The sequence below is a fragment of the Dermacentor silvarum genome, chromosome 3 (genome assembly GCF_013339745.2).
Source record: "Dermacentor silvarum isolate Dsil-2018 chromosome 3, BIME_Dsil_1.4, whole genome shotgun sequence".
NCBI classification, from domain to species: Eukaryota; Metazoa; Arthropoda; class Arachnida; order Ixodida; family Ixodidae; genus Dermacentor; species Dermacentor silvarum.
In genome coordinates, this window is record NC_051156.1 from 195,086,083 (window position 1) to 195,100,825 (window position 14,743).

General features: G+C 48.2%; 2 pseudogenes; both read left to right on the top strand.

The window, feature by feature from the left end:
- The first annotated feature begins 5,299 nt into the window (after positions 1 to 5,299).
- On the top strand, positions 5,300 to 5,513 carry LOC119446920 (U2 spliceosomal RNA; annotated as a pseudogene).
- Positions 5,514 to 12,801: 7,288 nt separating this feature from the next.
- Positions 12,802 to 12,981, top strand: LOC119447026 (U2 spliceosomal RNA; annotated as a pseudogene).
- The last annotated feature ends 1,762 nt before the right edge of the window (positions 12,982 to 14,743 follow it).

The following is a 14,743-nucleotide window of genomic DNA, read 5'->3' on the forward strand; positions in this document are numbered from 1 at the left end:
TGTTTATCCTGTAACGGCGACGATATGGTGCCCTCTAAAGGTGCCAACCTCTCCTTTGGATCCATATCAATAACGGAGGAAAATCCGCCCCATGAGAAAGGAAATAACCGCTTGTCTATGACTAGCGTTTAGAAGAAGTTTATTCCAACAACAAAAAAAAAAAAAAAAAGAAACGAGAGAGATACAGAAGAAAGTGGAAAGACAGGGAGGTTAACCAGAGGCGAAAATACGGTTTACTACCCTACGCTGGGGAGCGAGGGAAGAGGGAGGTAAAGTGATATGAAAGTAGAGAAAGAGAGAAAGAAAGGGCGCACAGATACACAATCAGTCGGTCACTATCACCGCATACTATCATAGCACAGCACAGTAGTGATTGTAGAACTATTAACACCAGGTCAGGCTACAGTGGCCTGTCCAAGTCAGTTGTGCTTAAAAACTGAGTCAATGCCCTCGTCGCCCTCCGATGCGATGGTTTGTGATGTCGGCCATCTAAAATGATTTCCTCAGTTAAAGGTGTTTGATCAAAGCGCGCTTTCGGGATTGCGAGCCAATGTCTCTGCAAATTGTAGCGAGGACAGTCGCAGAGGACGTGCTGAAAGGTCTCCTCGCTACCACAGTCATCGCACGAATCGTCGTCGGCCCATCCGATTCGGAAAGCAAACGACTTCGTACACGCCAATGTTAGCCATATTGGACAAAGCAGGGTAGCATCGTGTCGGCAGATTCTAGCTGGGATGCTAAGGCGTTGAGAAGAGTCTAGGTGGTGCAGCCGGTTGCCTCATAAACTTCGGGTGTTCCACATGGAGACGTGATATACCGTGAGAGCATCCGAAGTTTACTAACGGCACCTGCCCTTGATAACGGTATCGACTCGTCTTTGCCGCCTTGAAAAGCCGACCGAGCAGCGTTATCGGCGTGTTCGTTAATTATGCCGCCGCAGTGGCTTGGAAGCTATTTGAAATGTCGCGTGGTATCTTTTCTCGGCCAAAGCACGGATTAATTCTCGAATCTCGAATACGAGTTGTTCGCGTGGTCCGCGCCGCAGTGCTGATAGCAAAGACTGCAGTGCTGCCTTCGAGTGACTGAGTATTGTCCATCTTCGAGGTTGATCTTGGCTGAAGAGACGTGCAGCGCACAGAGTGCAAGTACCGCAACCGTCGATGTCGTTGGGTGACACGTTTTGAAACTGTTGGTGGTGGCTCTCGCTGGGAGAAAGAGAGAGAGAGAAAATATTTATTTCAACCATCGAGGTCCACCTCCTGTATAATGCGCCGACCAAGCCGGCACACGAAAACCATTGTGGAACTCCCAATAGCTGTGTCTAAAACATATCGTTCACGACGTGTTTCAAGCTCCTAAATTGCTTACGGTGCATGCAGTTGGCAAATGCATAGCCTTCGAGATTTGTTTGTATTCCTCAGAGCTAGTGGTCACTGGAGCGTGAAAACTAAATCCATAAACTGCATCAATCTCTATGAAGGTGCGCATGATTCCAGACTACACTTGACTTTATACATATTTGGATGCGCTATGGTGTATCAGAATTCTCGGCGTCCGTGCGATGGTCAGCATAATTGCTTGTGCGAAGTGTACAATGTTTCATAACAGTAAAGAGGACTCTGCAAGATAGTTGCTGTGGCTGGCGATAACTGCTTCGCAACCAGACTGAGCGAACGCGGGCTATAACAGAAGAGCTAGTGGCGGCAGTCCGAGTCGAAATATTGACTGCGTCGTCACCAAAACCGTCTCTCCCTTTCTTACTTTCTTTCTTTATATTCATTCATTCGTCGGTCTACTTATTCAATCCGAGGGCACAGACCTTGGTGTCGCTCGCACCAATTCTTTCTCCTCGGCACGTTTTCGCTGACTCTGTCGACAGAAGAGGGGGGGGGCAACTAACCGGGTTGTTTACGTCAAGGAAGAATCATTTGTCTTGTCGTGTTAGTTGGAAACGATCCTAGGGCCATTCATCTGTGAGGATTAGTTACGACCTGTCGCTCTAGATAAGTGCAGCGTTAAGAAAGGTGGGGAACTATATATGGATGTTCTGCCAGCCCAGCACAAGTTAACTTCCCGAGGTTAATATCGATCCGAAGCATTCGCCCTCTTCGATGACTCTCGTAGCCGAGTTGTACTCATGAAATGCAAATCTTCCTATATGTTTACGAAGCAAGGCGTTAGATGTATATCACAGAAAAGCCAGCGTGCCCACGTGCTGACGCAGAGCGCTCTTGTGTGCGCGTGGACGCGCATCGGCTACCAGTGCGTCGTCTGTCGTCGTGTACAACGTGCAGATGAAGCTGGAAAGGCGAGCGCCACGAGGCGTAAAAGTGTGCCAGGGTCGCCTGCTCCACTTGACGACAACTTATATATTTCCTTGACTGATACGACTGCAGTGCAGCACAACGTTGAAGGATGGCGCTGTACTAACTGCTATACGCGCAGTAGCAACCGCGCGCATCAGCGTGACCTGTTAGGTCTCAGAGTGCTGCACGGCGATTGTTTGGCCGAGACAAAAGTAGAGGCGGGAGGTTGCCGTCCTTGCCGCTTTGGGCGATCCTCGCGTCGGCCGGAGCAGTCGCGCTGCGTCGTTTTGTTAGTTGTTTTTTTTTTTTTTTTTTTCTGGCACCGATCTCGCTTTTGAGTTAGATCGAAGGTTGGACTTTGCGCGAACGATCTCCACGAAGTCGAGAGATGCGTAGATGTATAAGGCTGATAAGCGCTTTACCTTATTTCCTTATCGTCCTATATCGTCTGCAAATAACGTCATTATTGCGCAGGCGACGGCACGCTTGACCAGACCACACGAGCGGTACGCACTCGAACGGAACGCAAGCCGGGGCATCGCTCTTGGTTCCAGACGAGTTGCATCTGACCACGCGTTTTCCACGGGGCAGAGCTACCTTATTAAGAAATGCGTCTTAACTTGAAGCCCATGGTTGACTTGATCTAAATGACGGCCTGGACGCGCCGAAGGTAGTGTAATGAACGTCTCTGGCATGTTCACACGAGGCGTCATTTATGTTCACGCCAGGCGCCATTTAGATCAAGTCAAGCATGGGCTTCAATTTAATACGCATTTCTAATTACTGGGGTTTAATTATTTAAAAAAATTCCTTTATGTAGGCAGCGTTCACGGGTGTCTGACACTCATGATAGCAATCCGCGCGATAGCGAGACGACATCCATGACGACGGACAGTAGCAGATTTTATGCGTACTGGCCGGATGCGAACAATTTATTAAAGCGACAGCTTTAAGGGCCCTGCTATGCGGTTCACCGACGTTGACCATGAGCCAAAAATGTGTACCAATTACAGCGCGGCGCGCGCCGCGTTTCTACCAATCACGACGGCGCACGCCGCGTGCACGGCACCGCTCGATTCCTTGAAGCACCACCAGATGACGCTCGCCTCCGCGCCTCCGCGGCAGCGGGGGCGCCGGCAGTGCGGGGGAAAGAAAAAAAAAGAAAGAAAGAACCAGGAATCTCTCCTTCGTGCATAACGCTCGCCGCAAGCGTTTCCCGATATAGATTACGATTACATAAGCTGCACCTGTCGGGAAGCGTGAGAAGCATTTAGCGACCCATTAATACCATCGCGTTCTACTCTTAAAGGCGAAGCTTAAGCGACTCCCAAGTACTGTTTCGTGAAGCTTTCGCCAGGTCGTTCAGTGCATTCGGACAGTGAAAGAACGTCGACAAAGACTTTATTTAAGGTATTTCCAAGATGAGCGTCTAATGGCAGAGTAAAAACAATCTTCATTATAAGCAGTGAGGCTCGCTTTGTCTGGAACTAAAGCTTATAGTTGCTTTTCCCACATGTTTAGTAGTTCTGCTGGAGTTTTCCGAAACGACGCTTGAATATGCCGTAAGAGAATGGTTACAATTCTACTTGGAAAACCACAAGCGGCAATTGGCTACCTGTGGCTGACTTTGCAAGCATAATGCAAGAGTGAGCTATTAGTTTTCTATTTATCATGGCGAAGAGAAAGATGCGAAGCGAAAGATACGACACAGCTTAAGGCGCATGCGCAGTGGGTACGAAGCCCACGCCAGCGCTTTGTTTGGACGCGCTCACGTGGAATCACGTGAGAGCGTCGTGGAACACTTGGACGTTCACACTGACCCAACACGGGAGTAATATAAAGAGAAAACCACAAAATAAACGTCGAAGAGCAAGAGAGAGAAAAGAGAGAACGAATGCATAGAAAGGCAGGGAGGTACACCAGAGGTAGTTCCGGTTGGCTACCCTGCACAGGGGGGGGGGGGAGGCGTAGGGATATAAAAAGAGAGAGAGAGAATGGAAGGGGGAGGGAGAGAGAAAGATAGACGAGCACAAACAAACCGCGTACACTGTAGAGCGGTCGGAGGCTGCTAATTCTTGCAGTCTATCGTGAGGGCCCGTAGACCTCAGGAATCTTACCCCCGTATTCAGAAATGCAACTTCGCTTCAAGTCCGTGCTTGACTTAAATTAAGTGACGCCTATTGTGAACACGCCCTGGACGTTCATTGCGTTTGCTTCGGCGTGTTCACAATAGGCGTCACTTAACTCAAGTCAAGCACGGACTTGAAGCGAAGTTGCATTTCTGAATACGGGGGTTAGTAGGGCGAGTAATCCCTTCAGCACAGATGTTCTTTCGGAGCACTGACCTAAAGCTTCTGATAGTGGATGATTGTCCAATTGGTCCAGCATTCTGCACAGCATTTGTCTCTCGACACTATAGCGCGGGCAGACACAGATTATGGGTGCGAGCGTCTCATCGCTGCTGCACATGTCGCACGTGGGGCTGTTGGCCATTCCAATAAGCAAGGCATATGAGTTCGTGAATGCAACGCCTAGCCACAGACGGTACAGCATGGTCTGTTCGCGTCGTGGTAACCCAGGAGGTAGATGCATCCGTATATGCGGAAACAACGATCGCAGGCGACACATGGTGAAAGCGTTCGAGTCCCACAGGGGCAAAGTACATTCACGGGACATCATTCGCAGCCCAGCTGCAGCGTCTGTTCGCGAAAGTTGAATAAAGACACATTGACCACTTCCATGTGCAGACTGGGCGGCTTCGTCGGCGTAGTCATCCCCGCTCATCGTTGGTGGTCTCCTTCCGCCGCCGCGCCCATTCCCTTTTCTGTTCGCGCCGTCGTTCTTGGTAGGCACACCGTCCTTCTTCAGACCGTACAACACGCGGCCTACCCATTTCACAGTTAGGGCAGAACTGAGGAAAGGAGTCTACGTAGAGCATGACGTCAGGAGACAGATGACACTCAAACTGGTAGGCACTAGTTTGAATACGCAGGATGGCGTATACACGTGTAGGCTGCGAACAAAGAGATGGCCGACGCGGGTGAATAATTATTATCTGTTATTATCAGCTTAGTATGTGATCCGGTTTGTATTTATAACCAAGCTATTAAACTTGTTTTTGAAAGTTGGCGGAGTGCTTGAAGCCTGCTTCACCTCCGCCACGGGTCGTCCCGGTATTGCTCTATCTTCGGCATCGGCCCAGGATTTTAACAACGGAGCTGTTTACTCTTTTGGTTAGGCCATGGAGCATTAGCAGAAAACTCGGCCCAGCTGTGAATCGCCTCACGTTGGCTATGAACCACATGCCACATCTGGTGCGAGGCGTTGCTAGGCGGCACACGGGACGTCATCGCTCGGCGAGGTTACCACCCTCTTTCAGGTTACCCTCGCCACAGCGCGAGGGGCGGCCGACGTAACCGGCGTTCGTCGGCATGCCCCGGCTGCAGCCGGCGTCGAGATGCGACATGCTGCATTTCGCGCCGGCCTCGTCACCCAGAATGGACCGCATCCACGTCTCGTCGAGCAAGATGGGTTGGTGGATCACCCATCATCATATCTTGGTCGACGAGACGAGGATGCGGTCCATTCTGGGTGACGAGGTCGGCGTGAAATGCAGCATGGCGCATCTCGACGCCGGCTGCAGCTGGGGAACGCCGATGAACGCCGCATATACGTCGGCTGCGCTTTCGCTGGCGTGGCGAGCTCGCGCATCAACCCGAGACAATGATAAGCTTCAGAAAACATGTTAGCACTCAGGACGCTATGCTGAGGATCAAAAACCAGGTGTTCGATTTACCAAGTACAGCTCAGCTAAGAACAATCGTAGGAGTCGATATGCAAAGATCTTTTGATAGTGTCACCCACCGCGCAATTCTAGAAAACCTCAAGGCGACTAAACCTGGGCCTAGAGTATACAACTATGTTAAGGACTTCCTAAGGGAAAGGACGGTTAAAGTGAAACTTGATGAATATGTGTCACCTAGCCATCCAATCACGCGCAGAACACCCCAAGGTTATATTCTCTCGCCGACTTTATTTAACATTGCGATGATGAAGCTACCCGCATTACTAGAACAAATACCAAACCTAGAACACAATCTGTACGCCGATGATATAACTATTTGGTGCTGTCGAGGATCACCAGGATGGCAAGAACACACTATTCAATGTGGACTAGATACTATACGTGACTACGCCGAAACACTAGGGCTAGAATGTTCCCCTCAGAAATCAGAATATATTGTCATTAGTGAAGACGTTAGCAAGCGAGCCGAAGAATATAAAAATTTAATCAAACTTCGAATGAAAGACGCAGTCTTACCCCGCAAGAATACCATAAGAATCCTCGTTTTTTTTTTCTACAGGACAATGGTAAAGCATCAACATGAGTGCAGAAGCTGACCGTACAACTGGAACAGATCCTTGTAATGATGCGTAGAATAACTAGACAAAGGGGTGGAATGAAAGAACATGAACTTCGTAAGGTTATAGAAGCCTTGATCTTTTCTAGGATAATGTACTATCTACCATACGCTAAGATAACCGGCACTCAGCGCAAAAAGATAGACATTATGATTAGAAAGTGTGCTAGATTTGTCCTGGGAGTTCCTAAGTTTGCACCTAACCATAAAATTGAAGCAACCGGCCTCTTTAACTCACTAGAAGACAGAATAGACATGCACAATCAAGCACAAATACAGAGACTTAAATCATCTAATCAGGGTCGACGAATACTGAATAGATTGGGATACGGAACCGCTAACTTACGCCCAATTTCCCCGAAACTACCACCATGGGGTGATCTGCCAAGGATAACCGTAGATCCCATTCCAAAAAATATGCACCCGGAAAAGAATCAAAATAGGCGCTCAAAAAGAATAAGTGTAATGCAGAGGACAGAGGATAAAAGCACGTACTACACAGATGCCAGTCATAATGCCGAAATAAGCAAAGCAGCGGTCGTGGGCCATGACTCGACGCTTGTGAAAAATTACTTGGGAATCCCAACGCCTCACGACGCGGTATTGCTGGCAGTAATGCTCGCCATAACGGAAATGACTCACACATCTGACACGATCACAATCCGAACAGAGAGTCAAAGCGCTTGCAGAGACATTCAAAATGATGACCTTCCTTACCACATACGCACAAAGCTCCACATGTACATGCATGCTCACCCCCTTCTACGCATCCGCATACAATGGGTTCCAGGCCATCAAGGATTGCGAGGAAATGTAAGAGCACACCAGCTCACCCGCGCAGAAAATCCGGGACCTCCTATCCTTTGGCCTGTTGAAGATACTTACAACCCCATAAAAGAGCAGAAGATGCAGCGGAAAGAAAGGATACATATTTTGAAGTCTCGCAGGGAAGCATCAACAATTCTCAACACACCATCCTACACGCATTCGAGAGAGGACGCCTCAATCATACGAAAAGCACAAACACACACATTACTCACACCACAGTATACGCATTGTATTAACAGGGACCCAGGCTCCCCCACTTGTAAACAGTTCGGGGCCTATCCATCAAATAAACACATCTTGTGGGAGTGCCCTGCAAACGCCATCTTCAAAAAGACAATACTTTCGAAATTACCACACAACCAGCGTCCTGGCAGCTGGGAGGAGTGGCCACCACGAAGGTTTGAAAAACTATGGTGGCCGCTTCTGGTGCAGCACGTCAAGAAGGTTCTGGGCCAAGAGGCATGAGCTTACCAGGAGGCCCGGACTTGGGCTTTAGTTCCTTCGGGGCTAATAAATGTTATTTCTCTCTCGCGCGCGCGCGTCAGCGCTTCGTCGGACTATAAAGTGGCCTTTAGGAGACCGTGCGCCGACCACGAGTATCATCCCGATACTCGGGGCCGGCTACGTTTGGCTAAGAACTAGCCAAGCCAAACCAAGTTAAGCAAAGGAAAGCAAACTTAAAACTAGGGAAGGGCCACCAGTCTTCGCACCACTTAGCGTGAAGCTGCCGCTAATTTTTGGTCTACGGACATCGATCCACTGGAAACTAGCCATATAGACCTTCACTGTAAAACCTCGATACATACATACATACATACATACATACATACATACATACATACATACATACATACATACATACATACATACATACATACATACATACATACATACATACATACATACATACATCATGCATGCATGCATGCATACATGCATGCACACATACATGCACACATACATACATATACATACATACATACATACATACATACATACATACATACATACATACATACATACATAGATACATACATACATACATACATACATACATACATACATACATACATACATACATACATACATACATACATACATACATACATACATACATACATACATACATACATACATACCTTTGCCACGACCGCTGCAAAAAAAACAGCGGCCGTGCCTTTGCTATAATATAGTTCATTCCTTCTAGAGGCTTCAAGTGCCATCAAACATTTCCCGCTCTGAAGCGACAGTATTGTGCCGCTTCTGGCTCGGGGTGGCATTTACAAAGGCCTACTCGTTTCGCATTGGAATGGGGGATACACCCATGTGCGACTCTTGTGGAACCAGAGAAACAATTGAACATGTCTTATGTCCCTGTCCCCAGTTCGACGTCGAGCGTGAAGCTCTCCGGACAGCATTGAACCAGCTGGACGCTCGACCATTTTCCGAAATGAAGATCCTTGGACCATGGCCATATGCGTCGATGGCACAGAAAGCCACGAAAGCCCTGTTGGACTACCTCAAGTCGACAGGTCTTCGCGACCGTCTGTAGACTTCGTGCGAAGTTTCAAATGTGCGCGAAACTGTGCTCTAGCTATTTCCTTTCTCTCTCTTTTCATCCCTATACCCCCTTTCCCCCGTGCAGGGTAGCAAACCGGACGTGTGTCTTGTTAACCTCTCTGCCTTTTCTCTCTTCTATTTCTCTCTCTCTCTCTCTCTCTAGAGAGTTCATTGTAGAGGCGGTCGACTGCAGTTGGCGTAGGCATGAGAAACATGCGGACTGTTGCAATGTCAGGATACCGTGTTCTATGTAAACCAGGAGCAGTGATTTCGACTGCCAATGGAGCCAAATAATGCGCGCAGAAGTCTACATGTTATTGCTCATAACCACTGCAGTCCCTCTGGGAATCTTTGTAGGCTTCTGACAAATACTTAGTCAATGTATTATTAACGAGAAAATCAGAACAGTATTCATGAACCGCTACAGTAGCAACGAAAACCTTTTAGCTCAATATCTCCCTTGCAATGCCCTTAAAGAGCACAAACGTGATTTTGGAGGTCATATTTGGCGGGAATGCGCTTTTGGAGAGCCAGAAAAAGAAAGTGAGCGTGACGCCAACCTTCATTTGCAAGAAACATCGCATTACGTGAATGTCACAGTGAAGGGGTGATGTTTTGTTTGTGATACTTGCAGTGAGCCAAGTTGATGTCAAAGAGGTTCATTGAAGAGCAGCACATACGCGTTGGCCCTCGGGACACACTCCCAGTACCACACACTCCGGCGGCGACCGAGCGAGCGCCGTATGTTCTAAGCGATCTGCGATGTGGACAAAGGCCAACTAGTGCCGTTAGGTTCGGATGCTTTCTAATTTCGATGATTGGTTTGCGTTGAAGCGAGAGACGGCACGAAGGTCAATTCGCTCGCTGCTGCGGCCGCGCCTCCTCACTACAGCGTTTTGACAGCGAGTTTCCGCGGTCATCGATCGATATGTGTTTATGTTTACCTGTGCACGCGTATTACCGTGCTTAGTAAGCGGATGTTTACAAGTTTAAGCTGCCCACAAAACTACTATCCTTTGTTCGTAGTACGTAGTTCGCAGACGTATAGTTGTCTACTACTTTGCTATCGCAATCGATACTTTGACTTTCGGGCGAAACTGCGACTTATAAGGAGAAGGCCTTAGGTGTCTATGTTGGCAGTGTCCGTGGCGGTGACCTTGGCGAAACTGCACCATGACGAAAAGAATCATGAGCCATTCCACACTGTGCAGGTGGATGGCCAGCGAAGCTGTTTAGCACACCACACAGACATGACACATAATTTTGAACAAAGGTACGAATAATTTATTGTCTTGATCGGTTGTCACTGTGAGGAAAGGCACGCAGAGACATTTATTGTATTCATAGGTGGTCATTATTTGTCTTGATCGGTGGACAATTGGTGTTCGCGGCCCACCAGCGCCAATTGCCCTCTTGCATCTTTCTCGTCGGCGCTCTTCATAGGCGTGTTGCTCTTCGAGAGTCCGGATTACACGAGGCCACCCATTACGACGGCAGAAGTGAAATTCAAAATGGAGAACGGTAACTTGTCTTTCTGGTTTGTTTATATACCACCACCATGGCAGAGCGGAAGGAAAGGAAACTAGATCCGCAAGTGCTTTGAACGCTGATAAAAAGAGATTGATTACCTCATCGACATCATAAACCCCACATGATGAAGCATCGCTGTTCTGTGGTATTATGCTACGAACATTTATCGTGCCCAGCACTTTAACTGTACTCAAGATATCCAGCGCTGCTCTGTTCTTGACATCGACCGCGAGAATGTTCTTACGGGTGTTAATTCTCATATCCGTAATCTCACTCTGTTCAACAGCCTCTAGTTTGACAGATATAGCATGCCTGCTTAGCCGATTCAAGTCGTCGTTCGGCGTCTCGAGAAAGAAAAGGATGGTATGGTCCGTGTCAGTGTTCTTTGCCGTCGTCCTTGTTGAAGAGAGAAAGCAGTGACGATTCTCCTGTTTCCTTTTTGCCTTACAACTGTCAAGTAGTCGCCGTCATCCGACAAATCTTCTGAAGCAGAGTCGTACAGCATAGTGTCCTCGCTGCCTGTGTCGTTCATGATGTGGTTGCGCTTATTCGGAGCGCTCGACGCAGGTGACGTCTGTTTCGTCCGGACGCCTAGCTGATTCCATTTCCATCACCGAAGGCCTTGGGAGCTGCTCCTTCCGAAAACACGCAAGAATACTAATAAAATGAGAGCAGTAGAAAACGGGGTTTCACGCAAGAGCCACTTCTTCGTTGAGCAAAATATACCTTGGTGCACACCGGAATGGAAGCCGTGCATCGAGGAATTGACCACGTTGAAAAAATTTCAACTTCGTGCCGCAAGCCGAGCAATAACTGACGTTTTTAAAACATGATATTTGTTTATTTTATTTCTAAGATGTGTGCTTGATCCTAAAAGCGTCCTTGTTCTGTATTATTAAATAGGTAACAAATAAAATAAAATAAAGGTGATCGTGGCATAATTGTTAGAGCACAAGACTGCTGTGCTCGAAGGAATAAGTTCGATTCCATTGTAGGAAATCAGAAATGAGGCGAGAAAGAAATCTACCTACCTACCTACCGCAAAGTGTCTGGAATAAGTGAAACAACGCATCACATTAAAAAAAAAATTCTGCAGAACCCACGCACTGTGGCAAAGCCTCTGCAGGTGGCTGGCTACCCAGCTGCATTTACGTCTCTTCCAAAGTTACCAGATGGACCAACGGCCTTGTGTAAAACAAGCAGTTATGTTGTGCGCGAGCCTGTGTTGACCACAGAAGCGGGACGATGACGACGACGATGGTATGACGTCGACAACATTCCAACAGTTTTTTTTTTTTCACTCAAGTAAGAAACGGTACAACCTGGGCCGAAGCCGAAGGCGGTACTAAATCTCGCAGCGTCCTCACAGCGTTCTGCTACGAAGAGACAAGGACTGGGAGTCAGGGCCGATCCCGAAGGTGGTGTTGACGTTTAACACAGCGTCCCAAAGCGTTATCTGCCATGAGGCGAGAATGGGACAAACAGACACGTTCTCACTCTTGCCCCAAAGAAGAAAGCCATTAATTCTGGTGGCCGAATGGAAGCTAGCGCGCACACAAGTGCTCTAGCTCACGCTATGTGGGGCGTAACGTTTACGTGCCAGTCATATCAAATAAGTATAATACAGTCGAGCGCCTTTTTAACCAAGTGCTTGGAGCCTCCGCAGTCCTTCGTTATACAGGTCACTTTGTTGTAAAGGCCGCTGACCGATAAGCTCGCACAAAAAAAAGTTCAGTGCCATTCTACTCTGTGAAGGTGGATGACCGGCGAAGCTGTGTCTGCGGTGATTCACCGTTACTCCAGTGAAACGTTCCAAGTTTGCGGGATCGGGGCCACATCGACGCTTCGCATTTCTTTCCGCCTCGCGGTCCTGGCGGGTAGCACGTTTACGCTTGGCGTGGTCATTCCCGCTCATCGTCGGTGGTATCCTTTAGCCGCCGTGCCCATTCCCTTTTCTGTTCACGCCGTCGTTCTTGGTAGGCACACGGTCCTTCTTCAGACCGTACAACACGCGGCCTACCGATTTCACAGACAGGGTAGAACTGAGGAAAGGAGCGGACGTAGAGCATGACGTCAGGAGACAGAAGACACTCAGATTGGTGGGCACTAGTTTGAATACGCAGGATGGCGTACACGTGTAGGCTGCGAACGAAGAGATGGCCGACGTGGGTGAAAGTGTATTATCTGTTATTATCAGCTTAATATCTGATGCGGTTTGTATTTGTGCCCCAGCTATCAAACTTATTTTTGAAAGTTGGCGGAGTGCTTGAAGCCTGCTTCACCTCCGCCAAGGGTTGTCCCGGTATTGCTCTATCTTCGGCATCGGCCCAGGGTTTTAACAACGGAGCTGTTTACTCTTTTGGTTAGGCCATGGAGCATTAGCAGAAAACTCGGCCCAGCTGTGAATCGCCTCACGTTGGCTATGAACCACATGCCACATCTGGTGCGAGGCGTTGCTAGGCGGCACACGGGACGTCATCGCTCGGCGAGGTTACCACCCTTATTCAGGTTACCCTCGCCACAGCGCGAGGGGCGGCCGACGTAACCGGCGTTCGTCGGCATGCCCCGGCTGCAGCCGGCGTCGAGATGCGACATGCTGCATTTCGCGCCGGCCTCGTCACCCAGAATGGACCGCATCCACGTCTCGTCGAGCAAGATGGGTTGGTGGATCACCCATCATCATATCTTGGTCGACGAGACGAGGATGCGGTCCATTCTGGGTGACGAGGTCGGCGTGAAATGCAGCATGGCGCATCTCGACGCCGGCTGCAGCTGGGGAACGCCGATGAACGCCGCATATACGTCGGCTGCGCTTTCGCTGGCGTGGCGAGCTCGCGCATCAACCCGAGACAATGATAAGCTTCAGAAAACATGTTAGCACTCAGGACGCTATGCTGAGGATCAAAAACCAGGTGTTCGATTTACCAAGTACAGCTCAGCTAAGAACAATCGTAGGAGTCGATATGCAAAGATCTTTTGATAGTGTCACCCACCGCGCAATTCTAGAAAACCTCAAGGCGACTAAACCTGGGCCTAGAGTATACAACTATGTTAAGGACTTCCTAAGGGAAAGGACGGTTAAAGTGAAACTTGATGAATATGTGTCACCTAGCCATCCAATCACGCGCAGAACACCCCAAGGTTATATTCTCTCGCCGACTTTATTTAACATTGCGATGATGAAGCTACCCGCATTACTAGAACAAATACCAAACCTAGAACACAATCTGTACGCCGATGATATAACTATTTGGTGCTGTCGAGGATCACCAGGATGGCAAGAACACACTATTCAATGTGGACTAGATACTATACGTGACTACGCCGAAACACTAGGGCTAGAATGTTCCCCTCAGAAATCAGAATATATTGTCATTAGTGAAGACGTTAGCAAGCGAGCCGAAGAATATAAAAATTTAATCAAACTTCGAATGAAAGACGCAGTCTTACCCCGCAAGAATACCATAAGAATCCTCGTTTTTTTTTTCTACAGGACAATGGTAAAGCATCAACATGAGTGCAGAAGCTGACCGTACAACTGGAACAGATCCTTGTAATGATGCGTAGAATAACTAGACAAAGGGGTGGAATGAAAGAACATGAACTTCGTAAGGTTATAGAAGCCTTGATCTTTTCTAGGATAATGTACTATCTACCATACGCTAAGATAACCGGCACTCAGCGCAAAAAGATAGACATTATGATTAGAAAGTGTGCTAGATTTGTCCTGGGAGTTCCTAAGTTTGCACCTAACCATAAAATTGAAGCAACCGGCCTCTTTAACTCACTAGAAGACAGAATAGACATGCACAATCAAGCACAAATACAGAGACTTAAATCATCTAATCAGGGTCGACGAATACTGAATAGATTGGGATACGGAACCGCTAACTTACGCCCAATTTCCCCGAAACTACCACCATGGGGTGATCTGCCAAGGATAACCGTAGATCCCATTCCAAAAAATATGCACCCGGAAAAGAATCAAAATAGGCGCTCAAAAAGAATAAGTGTAATGCAGAGGACAGAGGATAAAAGCACGTACTACACAGATGCCAGTCATAATGCCGAAATAAGCAAAGCAGCGGTCGTGGGCCA